Source organism: Cupressus sempervirens, chromosome 1 (assembly GCF_028749045.1).
Source record: "Cupressus sempervirens isolate cs-2001-9-10 chromosome 1, ASM2874904v1, whole genome shotgun sequence".
NCBI classification, from domain to species: Eukaryota; Viridiplantae; Streptophyta; class Pinopsida; order Cupressales; family Cupressaceae; genus Cupressus; species Cupressus sempervirens.
In genome coordinates this window covers 718,259,805-718,284,240 of record NC_143118.1, presented here as the reverse complement: position 1 = coordinate 718,284,240, position 24,436 = coordinate 718,259,805, and the positions used below count along the sequence as shown (strand labels likewise).

The 24,436-nt window shown below is 36.8% G+C and overlaps 1 protein-coding gene across 4 annotated transcripts in view; it reads right to left on the bottom strand.

Moving 5' to 3' along the window:
* The window catches only part of LOC149579962 (uncharacterized), a 188,524-nt gene that overhangs the window by 9,753 nt on the left and 154,335 nt on the right, over positions 1–24,436 (bottom strand). The window contains exon 14 of one of the 4 annotated variants that reach the window (XR_016352935.1): positions 9,812–9,985. The exons of 2 other annotated variants lie outside the window; for them this stretch is intronic. The gene's annotated coding sequence lies outside the window, so the exon portion shown is untranslated. Of the gene's footprint in view, positions 1–9,811; positions 9,986–24,436 lie in introns of those variants that run through there. One more of the 4 variants, XR_016352933.1, reaches the window with a different exon arrangement.

The following is a 24,436-nucleotide window of genomic DNA, read 5'->3' as shown; positions in this document are numbered from 1 at the left end:
GGTCTTAAACAATCACCTAGAGAATGGTATTCTAAAATTAATTCTTTCTTTATTTCTCAAGGTTTTGCTAGAAGTAAGAATGATCCTAATTTGTATATTAAACATACTAACGATGATATTATCATTGTTATTGTTTATGTAGATGATCTAATTCTCACTTCTAGTTCAAACGCTTTGATTTCTAATATCAAGTTCCAACTTAAACAGAAATTTCAGATGACTGATTTAGGTATCTTACATTACTTCTTAGGTATGCAAATTTGCCAAACTCCTAAGGGTATCTTTCTTTCTCAAAGCAAGTATGCTTATGATCTTTTAGAAAAATCTCCTAAGGGTATCTTTCTTTCTCAAAGCAAGTATGCTTATGATCTTTTAGAAAAATTTAAGATGAATGACTCTAACCATGTTTCAATTCCATGTGAACTAGGAACTAAATTACTGGCTGATATGAATACTCCTTTTGTTGATGAAACTTTGTATAGACAATTGGTTGGAAGTTTAAATTATTTAACTCTTACTAGACCTGATATTGCTTATAGTGTTGGTTTAGTTTTTCGATTTATGTCTAAACCTCAACAAATTCATTTTAAAGTTGCTAAACGAATCTTAAGGTACATTAAAGGAACTATTAATATGGGATTATTTTATGATGCAAATTCTAAATTTATTTTACATGGCTATACTGATTCTGATCTAGGTGGAGATCCCAATGATGGGAAATCCACTTGTGGTTATTGTTTCTTTGTTGGTTCAGGTGCAATTTCTTGGAAAAGCAAAAAAGAACACTCTATTTCCCTTTGCTCAACTGAAGCTGAATACAAAGGTTGTACCAATGCAGCTAAGGAAGCTTTATGGATTAGAAGACTTCTTGACGATTTGGATCTACCTCAACCATCACCTACCCCTATACATTGTGACAATCAAAGTGCTATTGCCTTGGCAAAGAATCCAATTTTTCATGCACGAACCAAACATATTTCACTTCAACATCACTTCATTCGAGAACAAGTTGAAGACAAGCAAATTACTCTTCTTTATTGTAAAGGAGAAGATCAAGTGGCTGATATTTTAACCAAACCACTTTCTAAAGAGAGATTTCAGTTCCATTGTAAAAATTTGGGTTTACAACCCGTTGATGTAAACTCCCCAAGTAAAGATTACAGGGGGGTGTTAAAAAGGTTAATCTTTCCTTGGATGTATTAATTGGGATATTCCAAGGATACCTAAATGTAGTTTGTCCTATTGTACACGTGGAGGACATGTCATTGTTTGTCCTTTATTCCACATGTAAGGACAACTCTTTTTTATTCCTTTATTTAGTTTATCCTCTTTAAGAGGATTGTGACACTTTGCACACACCTATTATGAATGTGGCATTCATAGAAATGGGAGTTACAAATGCAACTCCTTTCTCATCTCTATATAAGAGATGCTCCTCCTTCTTTCTTCTTCACTCTTAGCACTTGATGTTATTGTATTGAGCTATTTTGCTCCAATACACTCTCTCTCTTTTCTCTAGGCATTTGCCTTCATTCATAATACTCACAAGGGGTTTTCTTTGCTTTCCCCTTATAAATCCTTGTCTCCATTGTTGAACCATCTTGGTGTATGCTATTGGATTTTGCTTATCTTATAGTAACATTGTTTCACACTTAACTTACTTGGATTGTTTTTCGTTCCTTGCTCAATCTTATCATTTCTTACACCTTGTTTGGGGGATGTCTATGATGGCATGCATACAATGGTAGAGAAGGTAAAACTTTCTATACAAACACATAAGGATGACCTCACAAAATATGAAACCTTATGCAATCAACTTGAATCAATCATTCATCATTGTTAGGAAAAGATGACTACCCTATTGCACCTCCTTGCATATGCCTTATCTCCAAGGTAATATAGCAAGGAAGTACTTGGTATGCCAAATAGAGTAGTATCATATGCAGATGAAAAAATTGCTAGTGGGTACTACAAGGCTTTTGCAAGACTCTTCCTAGATGATGACACACACAAAAAAGTTAGGACAGAATTTACGTTATTCGCAAAGCTTATTCCTCTTACAATAAAGGACCAATGTGACATGGGAGTGATCACATGGTGGTACCATGGTCAACCATTTAAGCATCTAAAACCTCTTGCAATCAAAATCCTCTAATAAGTAAGTTTTATTTGTTTCTTATTTACCACATGTATTCTACAATTCTTTAAATTGCTTTTCATTTTTATATTTTACTTTAATAACTAATTTTGTAATTGTGAACGTTGTCTAGGTTGCAAGTTCTTCGGATGCTGAACAAAATTAGATTACATACTCTTCTCCACTCAATGAAGCATAACTGGTTAGGCTCTAAAAAAGATAACTTAGTTTACATTCATACCAACTTTTGTCTTTTGTCATGTAAGGAGGATCACTACAAGAAAGGGACAGCCAAGCTTTGAGATGTAGAACCCGAGAGTGCAAACTTGGATACAACAATTCAAGATCTTATTACAATCATGGATGATGATGTTGATAACATCATGAGTCCATGACACATGGTGTATCTAGCGCAAGTGGAACTGTTTTTGGTTCGACTGATTTTGAACTTGCAATAGTTGGAGGAGTTGGAGATGAAGATTTTTTTTGCGAATACATATGATTTGGATTTGGATTAATAAACATTGAATGAACTATATTTTGATTTTGTAATTGTGATGATTTTCTGATTTGCATTGGAATCATGAACATATACGTACATGATATGTTTTATAATCTTATTGAATATTTGAATATGTATTGGTGAAGTTACAAGCTATCAATATTTTAATTTTGTATATTTCTTCATTTCTTTGCATATGCATAATATAGCTATATACATATATACATTTTTTTGGAAATATATATATATATGCATCCCCACCCCCTGAAAATCATTTCACACATTCCTGCAAGCACTTCCTGTTAGAATTTGAAAAGATTAATAACCCAAAAAACTAGTGCAAAGAATAGATATCTAAACTATGAATGCAAATGATACAAAATCAAAATAGCAACACAAAGTTAGCCTCCAAGAGAGCAATGCAAATGTTAGAAGCAAAGTAGCATTAAGAGGATGCAAATACAAGCCAGTTAGCATGCTTATATAGGCTAGGAAGAGGGAGGAGGTGGCAACACCGACCAATGAGGAGCAACCATCTATCGGACTAAAGATAGCAAAGTATCTTCTCAAAATAGCTAATGGATGCTCAAATGTAGGAAGGTGACACCTCGCAACCATTCAACTAATAAAACATGCTTTATTAACCTAAGCGAGATTATTAAAAGTATAGAAAAAACCTAGCAATATAGGGAAAAATAAATAACCTACTAGGAAATTAAAAACTACACTAATTACCCCCCCCCATAAGCGAAGCTTAGGTGGATGTAGAAATGGGTCCCAACAAGTCAAGCTTGATGAGGTACCCATGTACATAAAATTCCCCCAAAAGAGAGAGAAAAGAGACCCCCCAAAAAAGTCAGGACTCCGAGTGAGAGGAAGAGGCCCCTCCAAAAGATGAAGCATATCGCACCCCCAGCAAAGCTCGCAAATGAAAGAACTTGCTCTCAGTGAAGGGTTTGGTGAAGATATCAGCAACCTGCTCGGAAGTCGGACAATAGCGAAGGTCGATGATGTGACCATGGATGAGCTCCCAGATATGGGCATGTGGACCTCTATGTGTTTGGTCCGCTGATGATGAACCGGATTCTGTGAGATCTAAATGGCACTATGGTTGTCACAAAATATGACCGATGGTCGTCTAATCTAGATACCAAACTCAGTGAGAAGATGTTGAAGCCAAATGGCCTTAGTGGCGACATTTACAGCCCCTCGATACTTAGCCTCAATAGAAGATAGAGCAATAGCAGACTGCCTTTTGCTCGACCAACAAATAGGACCTGAACCAAGTAAGAAGCTATAACCTGAAGTAGACTTGTAATCCTAAGAATCATCCGCCTAATTTGAATCTGTGTAGCCCACCAAATCAAGCTCAATACCTCCTGCATAGTGAATCCCACAACTGTGAGAACCCTGAATGTAGTGAAGGATCCGCTTGGCTTCTTTCCAGTGCAGCTCATGAGGCTCCTGCATGAATCGAGAGACCATGCCTACAACATATGAGATGTCAGGTCTCCTATGAGTCAGATAAATGAGACTCCCAACAAGTTGGTGGTACAAAGTACCATCAACAAGTGGAGAAGAACATTGAGCCTCAAGTTTGACTCCAGAAAGGAAGGGAGTTGGAGCAGGCTTACAGTCAGCCATATGAAACTTTGAGAGTAAATCTAGAGCATACTTGGACTGTATGATGGTGATCTCGGAAGGAGACTAAAAGATCTCAATTCCAAGAAAGTAATGCAACAAGCCCAAGTCAGTCATCAAAAAATTGTCCTGAAGGGCCACTTTGACAGCCATAATGGTGGGTGAAGAACTTCTTGTGATCAACAAGTCATCAACATACAAAACCAAAAATAGAGGTGATCACCCTGTTGCAGAATGTAGACATTAGGATCAAAATGGTATCAAGTGAACCCAACTGATACAAGGAAGGAGTCCATCTTGGCATACCAGGCCCAAGGAGCCTGTTTGAGGCCATAAAGAGACTCCAAAAGATGGCACACAAGTGAAGAATCCTAAAGGAAACCCTATGGTTGCTCCATGTAGATCTCCTCATGAAGGTCACCGTGAAGAAAAGCACTCTTCACATCCATCTGATGTACTTCCCAATGATTAGCTATAGCAATGGCAAGAACAAGTCGAATGGAATTCATTCGGGCAACTGGCGCAAAAGTCTCAGAGTAGTCAATCCCAGGAACCTAGAAGAATCGTTTGGCGACCAAGCAAGCCTTGTGTTTGTCAACTGACCCATCTATTGCAAATTTTGTCCGATAGATCCACTTACATCGAACAAGTTTTCTTCCCTTAGGAAGAGGGACAAGATCCCAAGTGTGATTCCTCATCAAGGAACTATACTCTTCCTGCATAGTTGTATCCCACTCAGAAATACCAGAAGCCTCATGAAAGGACTATGGATCTGAGGCAATAGCAATGAAGACATGTGGAGCATCCTGGAATTGTGAACGAGTCTACCTAGTGTTTGATGGATCTCCAACCCAATCACCTGCAGACTACAAGGTTTGTCTAGCCCAAAGTGGACCGGAAGATGGAGAATCTGGAGGGGAATCATTAACCTCTGAATGATGACTAAGAGAGGAAGGAGGTGAGTTCTCTAAATCACTCTCTACATCGGAAGTGTAGGTAGAAGACTGTTCAGGTGAATCTGACTCATCAAAAGATCCGTCATGTATTCCAAGTGACTCCAATGTCAAAGTAGGAGTTGGAGAAGTGATAGAAAGTGAGCTTGAAGATCCCTCCTCAAACTGAACACTCCTCTCAATGAACAACTCATGTGTAGTAGGGTGGAGCAACCAATAACCCTTCACACCATCAAGATAACCTACAAATATGCAAGGTCTATTGTGCAGATCCAAGGCCTTGCATTTCTCTACAGGAATGTGGGCCCATGCAGGAGAGCCAAAAACTCGAAAGTGCTTAACTGATGGTTTCCAACCGCTCCAAGCTTCAAAAGGAGTAACTCCCTTCAAGGCTCAGTGAGGAACACGGTTCTGGATATAACAAGCACAGTTAATGGCCTCTACCCAATACTGTGGTGCAAGAGATCTAGAGTGAATCATACAGTTTGTCATTTCCTTCAAAGATCTATTCTTCCATTTTGCAATACCGTCCTGCTAAGGATTGTATGGAACTGAATGTTGTAAATCAATCCCCTCTGAAGTGCAAAATCTTTCAAACCGATGGTTGATATACTCACCACCATTGTCTGTGTGCAAAACTTTGATGGCTTTCCCAGATTGCTTTTCTACAAAAATTTTGAAGTCCTAAAAATGATCAAATACCTCTAACTTCTATTTGAGAAAGTACACCCAAGTATATCGAGAAAAGTCATCAATGAATGTGAGGACATATCGAGCCCTACTGAAAGAAGGATGCTGAAATGGACCAGCCAAATCACTGTGAACTAACTCTAGTATCTGTGAAGCTCTCCATGCCTTACTTTTGTCAAACTTTTCCTTAGGATGCTTACTAAGAATGCAACCTTGGCAAACACCACCTGAGAATTGAACTGAAGGCAACACTGTGACCATGCTTTGTTGGTTGAGCTGATGCAAATAGCGGAAGTTAAGATGGCCAAACCACTCATGCCATAATTTGCTCCCATCATTAGAGTGAGTGAGCAAAACAGTCGAAGGAGGATTAGGAACAAAGTGAGAAAATAGATAGAGTCGTGACTGATGATCTGCTCTCCCAACTGCCACTGTAGAATCACTGTGCAACTCATGTATCTCCACTGAATCAGGAATGAACTCAACCCGCTTGCCTGAACCTGTGTGAGTGATCTAGTATACTAATAGGAAATTAGTTGATAATGAGGGTACACAAAGAACATCATGGAATGTGCTATCCCCCACATCAACAGACCCTCTCCCACACACCTCAACAGGAGTGTCATCACCCATCAAAATATAAGGCATAGTACACAATTCCAAGGATGCAAGTTCTTCCTTAGATGAAGCCATGTAGTGCAAAGCACCCGAATCAAGAACCCAAGCGGATGGTGAGGAAGCAACTGCAACAAGGGCCTTGCCCTTTCCTTTCCCCTTGCTATTTTCTTTTGCCTTGTTAGACCCTTCAGTAGAACTTTGTTTGATAGACTCATGAACACTGATATTATTCTTCTCAAGAATGTATGTCAAGTGATCAATTTGTTTCTTCAAACATTTATGTTCATCATGCCTGGGTCTTTTACAATAGGCATATTTGACCTTTTCTTTCTTAGGTTTATCGCCCTTGGAAGATGGGGTATCAATAGTTGCTTTTGAAGCAACCGGTATCTGATCCTTCTTTTTTTCGCAATTATTTTGTTTCTCATCCTTACTATTGTTGTTACTACTTTGTCCTTTTTTTTCTTTTGTGCCTTGGTTGGCAGCCAAGGCATGTGACTTAGAGGACTTAAGAGTGCCCATCTAAATTAGCTTGTCTTGTTCTCGAATGAAATTGACAGCAAAATCATCCAAAGATGGCATGCTAAATTGAGCACCAAGTGCACCCTTAGTAGCATAGAAGGTAGAGACAAACACAGAATATTTTGAACTTAGCTTAGAGAGAATACTAAGAATCAGTTGTTCATCTTTCTTTTCAATTCCACATTGTTTTAACTACAGCCTTAGTGAATTTAATTTGGTGAAGAAATCTTGGATTGTGTTGAAATTGCCTGGACTTAAACTAATTAGTTCATTTTCCAACATATGACCCCTCACTGAATCTTGTGTGTCAAATTGTGTTTCTAGCTCTGTCCACATTTCATTTGGTGTATCCAAAGACTCAATGTGAAATAGCAAGTCAGGAGAAACAGACAAACACAATGTTCCATATGCCTCATCACATTTGTTAAACCATTTAGGCTTATCTTCATCTTTATCAAATTCAGTTTCAAGTCTCATAGTTATCCTATTTAATTCAGCTTTCTTTAAGTGAATTGTCATGCGTGATTTCCACTCAAAGTAATTGTATGGAGTTAGGATGGGCATATTTGTTTGATCCATGATGAAGAAATGCTAAAAAGAAGAGAACCTAGCCACGACAATGCCTTCCTCCCCTTTTTACTCAATCAAAGAACCCTGCAAAGAAATATGATTTGGCACTTTATTTTAGTGCATTTACAACTACCACTAGCAAGAAATACTAAGTGGTCTTGATTTCAATGCATTACAAAAACCCTCACTAAGAGCATATGCTGAAAGTGAAACTTGGGCACAATACTCAAGGAAACAAATAGCACCACTGCGATCTACTCAAAAAATCATGCACTTTCAAAAAAAGAATCACCTCGATACGAGGTTGTATGAGAAAGTTATGATCCTCTGAAGCTTCCAAAACGAGAACTATGCAAAGTCACGCCCGAGAATTTGCAATTTCTGAAAAATTTATGCATAAAAATCAAAAAACGACTGCACTAGTGGATAGAGCACAAAAAAATAGCCAAGATCATAACAAGAATCGTCAAAATTGGAGTCCGTATGAGCAAGAACAAGGCATTTCAAAACTACATTCAAATTTGCAACTGCCAACGGAGAGCGGTACAGCTGTAGCTTTCCGTGCTCGATTCTGCAATATATACAGATTGCATGCAAAAACTAAAAGATAGCCAGATGGTTTTTCGGGGCTGCGAACAAAACCCAAAAAGCGTTTTTCTTGCTAATGTACAGAAAATGTAGTTTTAGTGTAAACTAGACGCCTTTAACAACAAAAAAGGCCCCAAAAACCATAAAATGACCCCAGCAACCAAAAGACGTCATAAAAAGGTTCAATCAACTAACTAAGTCAATCAATGGCATGTTGGAACCTACAATATTGATTGAAAACACCAAATATGCAAGTTGGTCGTCAAATTTGAGATTGAAACCCCAGTTTCACAACTTGTATGAGGATCTCCAATCTCGGTGAAATAAAAGCCAAATTATGACTTTATCAAGCCTCCTCGATGCGTTGGAACAACCAGAAATGTTGCCAGTATAACTAGAAATGTTGCAATCACCCAGATTTCATAAAACACATGTAAACCCCAAAAATTTAAAACATTTTTGTCAAACTTTTCTGATTCTCAAGATCATCTGAAGATGCGAGAGAAGAGCATAATGGGTTTTTCAAAAACCTACAATAAGATTTATTAGCCACCACCCCGCCCCCCACCCCCCCGCCCACCCCCAATCTCTTAAATAAAGAAACTAAAATCTATTCTTGCACATAGAATGGCTCTGATACCATGTTAGAATCTGAAAAGATTAATAACCCAGAAAACTAGTGCAAAGAATAGGTATCTAAACTATGAATGCAAATTATACAAAATCAAAATAGCAACACAGAGTTAGTCTTCAAGAGAGGAATGCAAATGCTAGAAGCAAAATAGCATTAAGAGGATACAAAAACAAGAGATGCAAATACAAGCCAGGTAGCATGCTTATATAGACTAAGAAGAGGGAGGAGGTGGCAACACTGACCAATGAGGAACAACCATCTATCGGACTAAAGATAGCAAAGCATCTTCCCAAGATAGCTAATGGATGCTCACATGTAGGAAGGTGACACCTCGCAACCATTCACTTAATAATACATGCTTTATTAACCTAAGCGAGATTATTAAAAGTGTAGGAAAAACCTAGCAATATAGGGAAAAATAAATAACCTACTAAAAAATAAAAAACTACACTAAGAATTCCCACATCTGCATCGGTAACTAAGAAATAAACCAATGCACTAAGATGGAAAGTGCTGAAATAAGCATCAAAAGGTCAATTGAAGAGTCATGGAATATCTTCAAAAGGGTTCCCTAATCACCATGTTAGCCTATAAGGAACAAAGTCTAGGCTAACTTGTAGAAAAGAAAATGCCTTAAAAGGGGACGTTACACACCCCTTCTATAATAGGCTGCCTTGTTTTGTTAAAAAAAATTGTCCTTTTGTGCTCGTAGGAATTTTGACACAAACACTTTGCACGCAAATGGATAACTGTTGCTTGTTTGGTTTCTCAATGCAATGTAAGAGCTATTTATCAGTAGCTTTCAGATTTCCATTTGTTTAATCAACCAAAATACTAAATCTTTGCATACGATAATGAATTTAATGTAATTACAACTACAATATTATCAATCATAAATACATCAGATTTATTGCTCAAGTAATTCATTACAAATCATGACAGAGTTAAAAACAGACCTGGCTACAACATTAATAATCTGATCTTCTTGTTCGACAGCTGAAATTAATCACCCCGCCACCCACGTTCTGTCCCAGTTCTTACAGCAATGCAATCTCAATGTCCTAACTGCATATACGTATCTTTGAATCCTCTTGTATGCAGATTACTACTTCCAGAATGAAGACAGTTGCCTGCAGTGAATAAGTACATCATGGGCTGTCTTCCACACGCCTACCCAGTCCATAAAAATTAACACATGGCCCTGGAAAGTCTAAGACACAACTCAGAAAGAACTGTAACCTAGTATAGAATCAACACAGCTAGCAAAAGATAAAATTGCAGCTTCTGAAACACATTGCCTAATACAGCCATCAAGGAGGTAATGTAAAGTTTGAAGAACATTAACAACACTCAAAATTAATTCAATCTCCTTGATAATATTGTCAACAGCAGCAAGAAATCGGAATCCCGGAAATCTGGAACTTTTTCACAGATACATAATATTCTCCGAATACAAATCTGCCTGGCAACACAAATAGACTTCAGACTTACCTTGAGCTCTGAAAAGGGATCTCAAGACCATGTCTTCCAATGGTGTCAAGATTGATAGCATAGAAGGTTTGTGTCCTCCCAGCCTTAGAGAGAAATCTCCACAAATTTGCCAATTTCGTTAGTATCCAAGCCTGCTGAATGAGGACATTTCCATCTCTTTTATAGTGTTCTGGAAGAGCTTTTTCACTCATCTTGACAATGTGGGATAACCATATCACCTTTTTGGCATTTCCTATAATTTTGGGGTGTTGCCTTTTCCGTCCTATTTTCTCACAGTTGCTTTTCTGGCCCCTATTTTATCACGATTTCTTATTCTTTAATATTTTCATGTCATATAACATGATTTTCCTTCTCTTAAGTCTCCACTAGTGTTTTCGAAGAGTTTTTTCACTCATTTTGACGTGGGATAAACAGATCACTTTTTGGCATTTCCTATAATTTCAGGGTGTTGGCTTTTCCATCCCTATTTTCTCACAGTTGCTTTTTTGGCCCATATTTTATCACGATTGCTTTTTCTTTAATATTTTCATGCCATAAAACATGATTTTCCTTCATCTAAGTCTCCACTAACTTTTATTTATGCTTCCAATGTATTATAGAATAAAGGGGGCTATTTAATGAAGTATTTCCCACAAAATATAGACTGTGCATTAATAATGTTAAATTATTAAATTTAACTTAAATAAATAACTTTATTGACACAATAAATTATATCAATGATACATAAATTATGTTGATATTTCCAATTCCCATCGACAATGCCATTGAAACTGGAAGCCTAACACGCTCATAATGACTTATAATAAATAGTAAGTATGCCCAAAACTGTATACAGCCACCTCGGATCGTCTTGCAACTGAAACTACCTAAGCCAAATGGCCTCAATGTTACATCCCAAATTTTGACCTAATTTTAAATTTGCTCATAGCCGTTGGCTTTAATGGGTTTTTTCTTTCATAATCATGTGAAGTAGGTAGTTATTTATATCCGATGTATTAATTGTTAATAAAGATGGTCGTTAACCATTGCTTGTTATATGATGTTTAGCAATTGCTTGATTTTGGAATTATGGTTAATAATTAAAGTCTTTTAAATGTTTATATGAAAATTAGGAACTTGTTATTATGGCGGAAGTGTTTCACGGGTGATTGTAGGAGAAGATGAAGGGGGGAAGCATTGCTAAATCAGATCAATAGAATGGGATATTAGCTTAGTCCAGTCATCAGGATTGACAGGTATGATCTTAAATTGCCTTGGCTAGGACCTAGCAACTTGAACTTCAAAATACAATTGAAGGACCTACATGAGCTATTAAATAAATAATTTAAGAAATATAAAATAATTTAATTAAAATATAACACATACTTCAAAAGATTTTTAAATGATCTTTCACCATATTATTATAATATATACCTATGTACGTACACAGTTATAAAAATGAAGTGACCATAATATTATTTTTTTATAATAAAATGATACCACATCTCCAATATATCTACATATAAATAGATAAATATAAACCATAATATTTTTTCTTCAAATCTTCTTCCAACCTTTATTTTTCTTTTTCTTTTTAAAAAAACCGATTTAACACTTGGCATTTTTAATTGGCATTCAAAGAGCCAAGATATTCTTTATGTTACAGAAGCCAAGGAGTCATATTTTTCCCTTTTAATAGAAGTCATGAATGAGAGGCGGATATCTTTTTCCAAGCACCCGACTACCTTTCTCAAGATTGGCTCCCTTTATCATTTCTGACTTCTCCATTATTTCTGTCTTTCCTTTGCTCATAGTTTCGGCTTCACTCACCATTCGATTCTCTGCAAACTCCAACCAAGATCTCTATAGATTATAGCGTTGCCAATCTTGTTACAGGCTGTCGTATATTGTTCTTCCTTGCTGAAGTTGAGGTTGCATTTACATACTGCCGTTACACCAAGTAATCTGGTACGAACCATTGCACCAAAACCCCGAGGTGCTAGTGAAAGCCGCCCACTAGGATCATAACATCCCCCCACGTGTAATGCCCCTTCCATAATTAGCTTGAAATATAAGGACATTTTTTCCCGAGTTTCAATTACAAGATACTTCTTCCCATTTAAATTCTTTATTGACAAAAAAAACACCTTGATGCAACAATTAGCTGGCTCATAGTACTTGATTTGTATAGGTCTGGCTACTAATATTATAACCTTTCCGTATTTCTAATCCTCATAGCTTTTAAAAACATTGTTTATTTCTGCTTGTTTCCAATTCAATTGACAAGGACGATCTTCGTCTTCTCTTCTACTTTGGAATGTTATATGAACATAAATATTCTCTATGTAATCACTTAATAGATAATCCCTGACTGATCTATCCTTCTTGGTTATAGTGCAGTTCATAAGAATTAATTACTGGAAAACTAGTCATGTTACTTGTGAGGCTTCTAGAGTTTATTATTACTGAATTCTTTTCCCCTTGACTTTACATTCATGGATTGTCCTGTATGTTGCCATCTCTATTCTGTATATTCAATCACATCAAATAAACTCAGCCTCCAGTAAATAACGGGTTATACTAAAAAGTTGGCCCTGTTCTCAGAGATATTGGATTATGCTTGTCCCCAACCCCACGATAATGATTTGATCATATGACTCTATTGCTCCCAACATCATCTTGTTGCTGGTACAGATTTATATCAGATATATCATGTCCGTGTTCTGAGATCCCAATATAGAGATATGGTATCATCCCTGTTGTATACATAAATCCATAGAAATTTATTTATAGAATGCTAAGTGTTTATTATAACTCTTTTGATTGTTCCAGAATCTTCGCTGACTAGTAATCTCCTTTTCCTAAGGTGATATTAATTGCTACTTCATAATGTTTATAAGCTTCTAGATGATTGTTCCGGTTCTGTCTCATGTGCTTATCCATTCAATTCTGTTGTGAATTCCTTATCCTCAAAATCGCCCATAGAGAGTATCACTAGATATATATTTTTTATAGAAATAGTTCTCTGACTAAGATCTGATTCTCGTTAACTCTTGTTATACAATCTACTCCATCTTATCCCTGTTCCCTACCTATTACTTCCTGTTGTCGACGATATAGGTGCTTTAGAATTACTATCTCTTCTGTATGCCCTCCCTCCAATATTTTATGGCTTACTAGACTCTTCTTCTGATTCTGTGTATGTGAATCTTCCATTCCGCCCCACCTCTAATGGATGCTCTAGGTGGGTTCTCATATATCTGACGTCTAAACTGGATGGTTCCTCCTTTTCTTGTCCAATATTTATCGCAGGTTGTCTTCTCTACATATCGAGCTTTTTCCATGCCTTTGTTGTAAGGAATGACAGAACTAACTGAACGTGCCAGCTATCTATATTGTTCGCTGAATGTCCACCATGTGAATGCTATTGGAATTTAATGTGGTGGTTGTCTTGCCCCTAGAGCCAAACGCCCACCTACCACCCCTAACGGATTGTAGAATAGCTAGAAAAATTAATACGGGTAGGTGAGTTTTCAAATTTAGAAAAGGGAGAAATTTTGTGTTGTAGAAAAACAAAAAGAATGTCTCAGATTCATTCGACCAAATAGAGAGAAGTTAGAGAAAGAGCAGTAAGAAGTTGCAGAGAAGGAAGAAGAGACAAGTGATCAACAGATCCAGTCGTCAGAGTGCAGAGACAAAAGGAAGTTCATTTCGTGCCTGCAGATGCATGTGTTTCTTCTTTGGTCATTCTGTAAGTTCGTAGTTTATTGTGTGGTTTGACCTGTGAAGCAATGATTGCTCCAGGTGCTATTGTATACAGCCATTAGAGCTGTAAGTTTAAAGTTTAAAGATTGAAGTTTCATCAGTTTGAATTTTTAGGATTTTCTGGTTGAAGCCGAATGCTCCCAGATTGTGTAATAGTTTAAATCTCAGTTGAATAGAAAAGCAAGTAGGCATACTTGAATCTATTGTTCTTCCTCTTCTATTCATTGTTTTTTGAGAAACTTGTTTGAAAGGTTAAAGCTTGGCTCTCTAGTTTTAATGGTGAAAGCATTCGCGTTAGAATTTTTCTAAGTTATAATTTTTTCTCAGTTGGAGCCGAGCTTACTCAGCATCCATTGTTGCCGACCATTTTCTTTGATGTCGAGCTAACTCGGCACCTACTGCATTTTTCTTTGTGTGTCAAGCAATCTATGACTCAGCACCTTCAAGTGCCGAGCAAAACTGGCACTCGACACCTTCATGTGCCGAGCAGATTTTTAGGTTTAGGGTTGTGAGTTTTAAATTTAATTTATATTTCTCACATGGTATCAGAGCTTTGAGGCCCCACATCCACAGTGAGTTAGGGCATTTGTTTTCTTGGGATATTTGACATGGTAGTAGATACAAAAAAGATATCGCAACAGCCACCACCATTCAATGGGCAAAACTATGATACATGGGCAAAGAAGATGAAGACCATAATGGTTGCAAATGATTTATAGGAGTTTGTGGTTAATGGATTCAATGATGTGACTGATCCAAGTCAATATGTTGCCCTTACAAATGCACAAAAGACTCATTTGAAAGAGTCAAGGAGGAAAGATGCAAAGGCATTAAGTCTTATTGAAGCAGCAATGACAGAGATAGTATTCCCAAAGATTGCAGCAGCAAATTATGCAAAGGAAGCTTGGGATATTCTTGAGACAAACTTCAAGAGGACTGATAAAGTCTGTACTGTAAAGCTACAGAATATAATAAGGGAGTTTGAGAACCTTCAGATGAAAGAAAATGAATCAGCTGCAGATTTTAGTTCAAGGACCTCCAATGTGATTAATCAACTAAAATCAAATGGAGAAGACTATCAAGAGCAGAGGATAGTGGAAAATATATTGAGGAGCTTACCTCATAAATATGACAATTTGGTTATGACCATAGCAGAGGCAAAAGACCTCACTGTTTTGATAATGGATGAGTTGATGGGTACTCTTCAAACCTATGTTCCCCGAGGATGCGTACCTGGCCTAAAACCCGACATTTTGGAGACGGGATGTCCCGAGGACGGGGGGACGGGTATGGGACGTCCCCCAACCATCCCCAAAAAGTGAAGAAATGCAAGGGATGTCTCGAAAACCTGGGGACGGCTGAGGGGAAAAAGGGAGACTGCCAGAAGTACCCGGTATGGAAAGGGGATGTACGGAAAGGGGACGTATGGACATCCCCTTTCTGTACCAAGTACTTATGGCCTTCCCCCTTTTTTGTTTGCATAAAATTTAAAAAGTTTAACATAAATTTTTTTTTTAAAGCCTCCAACTTGGTCGGCCAAGTTGTCCCCACCCCTCCAAATGCCCTAAAAAGCAGTAGAGGCAAAATAGGAGCAGCAGGCTGCTTCATTTTTCTATTTTTTTTTTTAATATTGAACATGAACATGATTATGATACATTGATACTTATGACTTTATGGCAGCCCTCTACCCTTTGGGCCTATAGCTTTGGGCATATTTTGATTTTGATTTTCAGATTTATCATATTTGTTATTATGACATTATGATATTGACAATTGTTAATGTTTATTGTTCAGTATTCATTGATATTGATATGCATTTTGACAATTGGGTACTAAAACCGGATATTATTTCCTAGATGGCATTCAAATGTTGTATTTTATAGTTCTATAATGTTTAAATGACATGCTCATATGAATAACATGTATATTTGCAAATTTCAATATATATTTTAAAATTTCCCTATATATATATAGCCGTCCCCCCCATCCCCAAAATTGCCAAAAAAATTTGCCATCCCGCCGTCCCCTGCCGTCCCCGTACCGGAAACTTGGGAGAACATAGCTTCAAACCCATGAGCATAGGATCAATAGATCTACATCTTCTTCTTCCCAAGAGCAAGCATTCAAAGCTCAATCAAATCCAAGAGGAAGGGGGAGAGGAAGAAATGGCTCAAGCAAAAACTCTAGAGGTAGAGGCCGAGGAAATGGAAGACAAAGAAATGCTGCAGCAGAAAACTCAGGAAGAGCAGATGGAGCAAGTAGCTCACAAAATACTTCAAGAGGAGGTAAAAAAAACTACAACTCAAATAAGAATACTGTAAAATGCTACTACTGTCATAAATATGGGCATTATGCAAGTGAATGCTGGAAGAAGCAAAATGATCAATCAGGACAAGCAAATGCGGCTGATGTGAACATGAGAAGTGGAAACAATGTTACTGCCTTCATCATGTGTAATGTTGGTGAAGAAAGAAACCCTGAGGTTTGGTACCTCGACAGTGGATGTAGCAACCACATGAGTGGTAATGAAACCTTGTTTTCATTCATTGACAAGAGTTTCAAATCTAAGATTAAAATTGGTAACAATGGAACCCTACCAGTAGTGGGCAAAGGATCAATTATGGTCTGCACCAAGAAAGGTGAGAAGAAGGAAATACAAAATGTGTATTTCGCCCTTGGTATGAAGCACAATTTGATGAGCATTGGTCAGCGCATTCAAAATGGATACAAAGTGTTGATGGAGAATGACAGGTGTGTCATCCAAGAAAAGGATGAGAGCAAAAATTTACTTGCAGCAATTCAAATGACAAAGAACAGAATGTTTCTCTTGAAGATAGAGACATGTTTCTCATCTCAAGTTAGTGTTGCACCTCCCACACAATCAGCTCTAAGGAGTGTGATTGAAGACCCCTCACGACTATAGCACCTCAAGTATGGTCATCTTGGCTATGCTGATTTAAATTTATTGTCAAATAAAAGAATGGTAGAAGGTTTGCCATGTATAGGAAATTCATGTGACAAGTGTGAGGCTTGTATTTTGGGTAAGCAACATAAGCTTCGCTTTAATTCTGGAAATTCTAGGAGGGCTAGATATCCATTAGAGTTAGTGCATACTGACCTAGTTGGTCCTACGCAAGTTACTTCCATTGGGGGGAGCACTTATTTTATGACATTCATAGATGATTTCAGTTGTAGGACATGGGTGTATTTCTTAAAGAATAAATTTGAAGCATTTGATAAATTTGATAAATTTGTAGAATTTAAAGCCCAGGCTAAAAGAGAATGTGGACATTATATGAAGGTCCTCAGATCCGATAGAGGAGGGGAGTATACCTCCAATTCCTTTGTAAACTTTTGCAGGAAACATGGCATAAAGAAAGTACTCATAGCCAGCTATACACCATAGCAGAATGGAGTGGCTGAAAGAAAGAATAGGACCATTGTTGAAATGGCAAGAAGCATGATGAAAGAGAAAGGTCTCCCAACTGAATTTTGGGGAAAGGCTGTGGCAACAACAGTTTACCTAATTAATAGGTGTCCTACAAAGGCAGTCTGTGATAAAATTCCAATGGAAGCATGGTCACGAGGAAGATGGACAGTTGAACACCTAAGGGTGTTTGGATGTGTTGCATATGCACACGTCCCTAAAGAGCAAAGGCAGAAATTGGATGACAAAGGTGTGAAGTGCATCTTCACAGGGTACAGCTCAGAATCAAAGGCATACAGATTGTATGACCCATTGAACAACAAGATGACTCTTTCAAGAGATGTGGAATTTTTTGAAAATCAGTCTTAGTATGGTCCAACTGATGAGTCACCGAGAACTTCAAGTAAAGTGCCAATTATGAATGAAGAGGATGCTGATGAACAGCAAGAAGGAACAGATAGAAGAAAAGGAAAGCAGCTTCAGTTCTTGCCAAGCTCCTCTAGGCATGACTGAGTGTCAGTGCCGAGTACCAGTGAAGACCGAACCAGTCGGCAAAGCAGCAGCGGTAAAGATTCTGATGCCACACTCTCCTCCCTATTACCAAGAAAGACCAAGAGTCTTAGGGAGATATACCAAGATGAAAGGTATGAAGTTTATGATGAGAGTGTTAATTTTGCATTATTTTCTCATACTGATCTAGTATATTTTGAAGAAGCTATTAAGGAGAAGAAATGGTGTAATGCCATGGATGAGGAAATAGATGCTATAGAAAGAAATGAGACATGGGAGCTAACTGAATTGCCTCCCAAGAAACAAGTGATTGGGGTGAAATGGGTCTATAAGACCAAATGCAATGCTGAAGGCAAGATTGATAGGCATAAGGCAAGGCTGGTAGTCAAGGACTACAAACAGGAGTATAGAAGAGACTATGATGAGACATATGTCCCTGTTGCAAAAATGAAAACTGTGCGTGCTATCATAGCAATTGCAGCTCAGCATAAGTGGAAGGTATTCCAAATGGATGTGAAGTCTGCCTTCCTAAATGGTGTATTGAAAGAAGAAGTATATGTGGAGTAGCCACCTGGTTATGAAGTTGCAGGTGAAGAGAACAAAGTATATAGACTGAAGAGAGCTCTTTATGGGCTCAAGCAAGCTCCAAAGGCATGGTACAGTAGGATTGACTCATGTTTGATGAGCAATGGCTTTAGCAAAAGCAATGGTGAGCCTACTCTCTACATCAAGGCAACAAATAAAAATGTGTTGATTGTTGTCTTCTATGTAGATGATTTGATTTTTACTGTTAATGACAAAACTCTAATTGGTGAGTTCAAAGAGGCCATGAAAAATGAATTTGAGATGACAGATCTAGGTCATAACGGCATCTTCATCTCTCAAGAAAAGTATGCAGGGCAGATCTTGGAGAGATTTAAAATGCAAAACAGTAAGCCAACCCCCACACCAACAGCAATAGGTCTGAAGTTGAGCAAGGAAGACTCTAGCAAGAGAGTGGATCCAACACTATACAAGAGTATGGTTGGAAGTTTAATGTATTTGACTGCAACTCGGCCAGACCTAATGCATGCAATAAGTTTGATTTCCAGATTTATGGAAACACCAAAGGATTCTCATTGGCAAGCGGGAAAAAGGATCCTAAGGTATGTGAAAGGTACCAAGGGATTTGGGATTTTGTATACTGCAAATGATGATTTCAAGTTGGTTGGTTATACAGATAGTGATTGGACTAGAAGTTTAGATGATAGAAAGAGCACTTCCGGATACATGTTTCATATGGGATTGGGTGCAATTTCATGGGCGTCCAAAAAGCAACCTATTGTTGCTCAATCTATAGCAGAGGCTAAATACATAGCAACAAATGCAGCAGCATGTCAAGCAATTTGGCTAAGGAGGATCTTGATAGATTTGAATGAAAGGCAAGAGGATGGAACCACAATTTATTGTGACAACATCTCATCAATTGCATTGTCCAAGAATCCAGTCTTTCATGGTAAAAGCAAGCATATTGAGATCAGATATCACTTCATTAGAGAGTTGGTGGAGAATGGGGATATCAAGATGGAATTTTGTAACTCTAAGCAGCAGCTAGCAGACATTTTCACAAAGCCATTAGGCATTGGAACTTTTGTACATCTAAGAGAGTGTCTTGGTGTAGTTGATGTGGATCAGCAACGATCCTTGTTTTGTTTGGCTCGGGACAAAGAGAGAGTGTTGGAATTTAATGTGGTGGTTGTCTTGCCCCTAGAGCCAAATGCCCACCTACCACCCCTGACGAATTGCAGAACAGCCAAAAAAATTAATACGGGTAGGTGAGTTTTCAAATTTGGAAAAGAGGGGGAAATTTTGTGGTAGAAAAACAAAAGGAATGTCTCAGATTCATTCGACCAAACAGAGACAAGTTAGAGGAAGAGTAGATAAGAAGTTGCAGAGGAGGAAGAAGAGAGAAGTGATCAGCAGATCCAAGCATCTGAGTGCAGAGACAGAAGGAAGTTCATTTCGTGCCTGCAAATGCACGTGTTTCTTCTCTGGTCATTTTGTAAGTTTGTAGTTTATTGTGTGGTTCGACCTGTGAAGTAGTGATTGCTCTAGGTGCTATTGTATGCAGCCATTAGAGCTGCAAGTTTAAAGTTTAAAGGTTGAAGTTTCATCAGTTTGAATTTTTAGGATTTTCTGGTTGAAGCCGAATGCTCCCAGATTTTATAATAGTTTAAATCTCAGTTGAATAGAAAAGCAAGCAAGCATACTTGAATCTATTGTTCTTCCTCTTCTATTTATTGTTTTTTGAGAAACTTGTTTGAAAGGTTAAAGCTTGGCTCTCTGGTTTTAATGGTGAAAGCATTCACGTTAAAAATTTTCTAAGTTATAAATTTTTCTCAGTTGGAGCCGAGCTTACTCGGCATCCATTATTGCCAAACATTTTCTTTGAGTGTCAAGCTAACTCGGCACCTACTGCATTTTTCTTTGTGTGCCGAGCAATCTGTGATTCGGCAACTTCAAGTGTCGAGCAAAACTGACACTCGGCACCTTCATGTGCCGAGTAAATTTTTAGGTTTAGGGTTGTGATTTTTAAATTTAATTTATATTTCACTTCATGCATCTTGATGTAAAGGTGACGAGTGACGATAAAGGCTGCATATTTCCCTTAATATATTCTTCTCTTTTGTATCTTCCCAATCCTTCCATGGTTTCCCTAGTATTGATTCTTATCCTCCTAATATCTTTTTTTCCCCCCCCAATGGCTAAAAGTGAGCTTCCTTATATATATTTGGGAAGAGTCATGACTAACCCTGTGTGGTGACTTTAGCTTATTAAATATGTATTTGTTATTTCATATTATCCTACTTGATACATGTATTTTATATATTCAAATTAAAATATTTATACCTTGGAATATATGATTCAATATATTTGATTATTTATTTATTATATTCTACCTATAATAGTTGTTTATCAACTATAGAATATAATTAATTTTATTTAATTTGGTTAACTAATATCTTATTTATTGGTAACACTAAATTATTATAATATATTCTTTTATCATCATATTAATCATATTTAAAACTCTATGATTATATCAATCCATATAAATTATATGTTATCAATTTTCTATTTTATTTATATTATATGTTACTAATCTCTTTAATATATTTATTAAAGAATTTATCTACGTTATTTCATCAACAGAGTTAGATACATTATACTATTTTATTGATATAATATTATACCATATCAATCTGATAAAAATAATATATTTAATAATATTAAGTTATGCTATATAATACTTTTATTATTTTATTAATGTTATTTATTAAATTTAATCTTATAAATGTGATATTATTATTTATTTAACTTTATCAAGTGCAATTATATTATATTTTATTTATTTATTTATTCCTTATATTAGCTCTATTATTAAAATTGATTTTGGAAATGGGGACATTACACCACGCTCCGCAGTCCAACTCTGGGCTGGATGTGCACCCATATAATGGGCCCTCCCTTGGCCGTATGAGCCACAGACAAACACTACAATGTCGGTATTGCCACCCGCTCTAAGACTCGAACCTGGGTAGAGGCTCTAATACCACATGGTAAGAACCATTACACCAAAACCCCGAGGTGCTAATGAAGGCCACCCACCAAAATTGTAACATAATCAATTTGAAGAAGAGTTGAAACTCAAGTGTCTAGCAAGACTCAGGCATTTCCAAAATTTATACCATGTCATATGGTTGATCATTCTCCAATTATTGCTATAAACCCTTTTACAACTATTAATGCATTTCAATTTCCATAGTAGTAAATTGCAGAATATACTCATTCATACTTGAATAACCTTAAGAAGTTGTTACTATAAATCATAGCAAAGTATCCAAGACATGGAATCATAAATTAAATTTTATTTTATTTTGCCTTTGTAAATTAGAATCCAATGATTTTATTTCTGCAAGTCTTAAGAATATAATCTCTCAAAATCATAGAATGTGAAATGCTGGAAGCATCTAATTGTCATGAATTAATAGAACAAAGCCGATTGCTCTAAGAATCTGAACACTTAGGACTCATCGGTTGTATAGCCATGTAAAGGTGAAGAGGTGAGATGAAATCTGCAAGAACAAGGAAGTGGAATCAAATATGATTAAATAAATTAAATAACCATACTTAACAGCTCATGCTCGTCCCTAATAATGTTTACTATTGTCGAGCGGTGTTGACCGGGTCGTTGAACCCATCAAAAAACCTTGGCCAAGATAGTTTAAAGGCATGTTTGTCATCTGTTGATAACTTGATGTCAGTGGTGTCAGTTATGCAAACATGTCTGTCCATAATTGTGCGGACATTCTAAACACTAGAATGCTCAGGTGGCTGGACTAAGAATATCCTAAGCCCGATACTGAGGTAGGGAGGGCCTTTCTAATTTAATAGACTGTGTGGGGACAAGTATGGTCTAAGGTTGGGAGGTTAAGCCTAAGTCAATGCTTCTCTTACCGAAAGCTGAGGCTTGCACAACCAACCAAAGACCCACCAGATACTTCTCGTATGTTCTTTCTTTTTCATGTTATGCATTTACTTTATTTATATGCATAAAAGGATAGCTAATCGCTATTATAGTTATTGTTAAATACAGTTATTTTTAGTTAATTCTGTCATGTCCCCATTTTGGAGGCAATTTGATTTAATTAATTTAATTAATTAGATTATCCAAAATAATGAATATTTTATGAGGATGACTAATTAATTATTTTAGTTACATAAATAAGTGGTATTAAGTTAATTATTTATGAAGTTATCAAATAAATAAATATTAAAAGTTAACTTTATATTTAATTAATTTAGTAAAGTGACTTGAATTATAAAATATTTTATAAAGTCACTTAATAGATAAAATAAAATAATGTTCTAGAAGCTTCTGGAGAAAGTGGAGAAAAAAGAATAAATAAGCACCCCGGGCTTCATTCTAATCATCCAATTGTTTATTTCTCTTTTGACATCAAATTGTGATTCAGTCACATAGTCTATTGTGGAACCAAGTGGTTTCAGATAGTCAGTTGATCTTTGGGAACGAAAACTCCCTTGGATTAGCATAATTGAGGAAGTGAAATATCTTCTGAAGGGTTGCACATTTGGAGGTGATACTTCAGTCACTTCAGCTAGGGCATCATTGGGCCTAAGGCCATTTTCAGCATTTCAACATTTCAAAAGGCATTTTTAGCAGGGCCGAAATTATTGGAGGTCATTTGTAGCAGGTCTGAAATTATAGGAAGCCATTTTAAAGCAGAACCGAAAAAGCAATCCGAAAAAGCAGGTTGCACATTTGGAAGTGATACTTCAGTCACTTCAGCTAGGGCATCATTGGGCCTAAGGCAATTTTCAACATTTCAGCATTTCAAAAGGCATTTTTAGCAGGGCCGAATTTATTGGAGGTCATTTCTAGCAGGTTTGAAATTATAAGAAGTCATTTTAAAGCAGAACCGAAAAAACGATCCGAAAAAGCAGGCCGAAAAAGCAGAACCGAAAAAGTAATCCGAAAAAGCAGCTCCGAAAAAAGCAATCCGAAAAGGCAGTTCGAAAAAGCAAACGAAAAAAGCAAATCCGGCAAAAGCAAGTAGATAAAGCAAATCAAAAAAAGCAAAGCAGAAGGGGCAGCATTGAACAAAATTATTTACAACCATCTACAATCAGGGTCTTCACTTCTCATTTGGCATATTTTCTGAGAAATGTAAGTTTTCAGCTGAATACAAAATATAGCTTTAGCACTTCACTATTTCACATTATACTTGTCTTTGTTTGCCATTTGGCATTATTGGTATCAAAGGAAGGCTAGGATTTTGCAATTGAAAGAGCGTTGTAATTTTTAGACTATCTATATTGCAAACCTAGAGTTGATGATCAGCTTATTAGTTTGCATTTCAAGTGTTTGACAAAATATCAATTGGCTGTAAGTGCTCTTTTTGGCATTATTAATATTATAATTTTGCATGCTAAGTGTTTATATTAATGACACTTGGTTGTAAGTGCATTAATGCCATCTTAGGTTGCATCCAAAGTATTTGTCATAATTACTAGTTGCTGTAGCTGCATATTGCAAGTAGTTCAATCACATATTTGTATTGGATATTGTCAAAATTAGTTGCACATTCATGTTAGGTCATTGTTTAGACAATCTGGAGTCTTTTTTGTAAGCATTCTCTTTGAGGCAAATTGAAACAAGAGTCATTGCAGCAATCTAAAAAGTTATATCAGTCATATGATCCCTTGTATGCAAAGTGTTTGACAAATTCTTCGAGCCTTCAATCAGCATTTTAAGGTCAGATTTGAGCGGGGTTATTACAGTGGTATCAGAGCTTGCTTGCAAAGTGTTTGACGAAATGTCAAACCACTGAAGTATAAAGATTTTTGG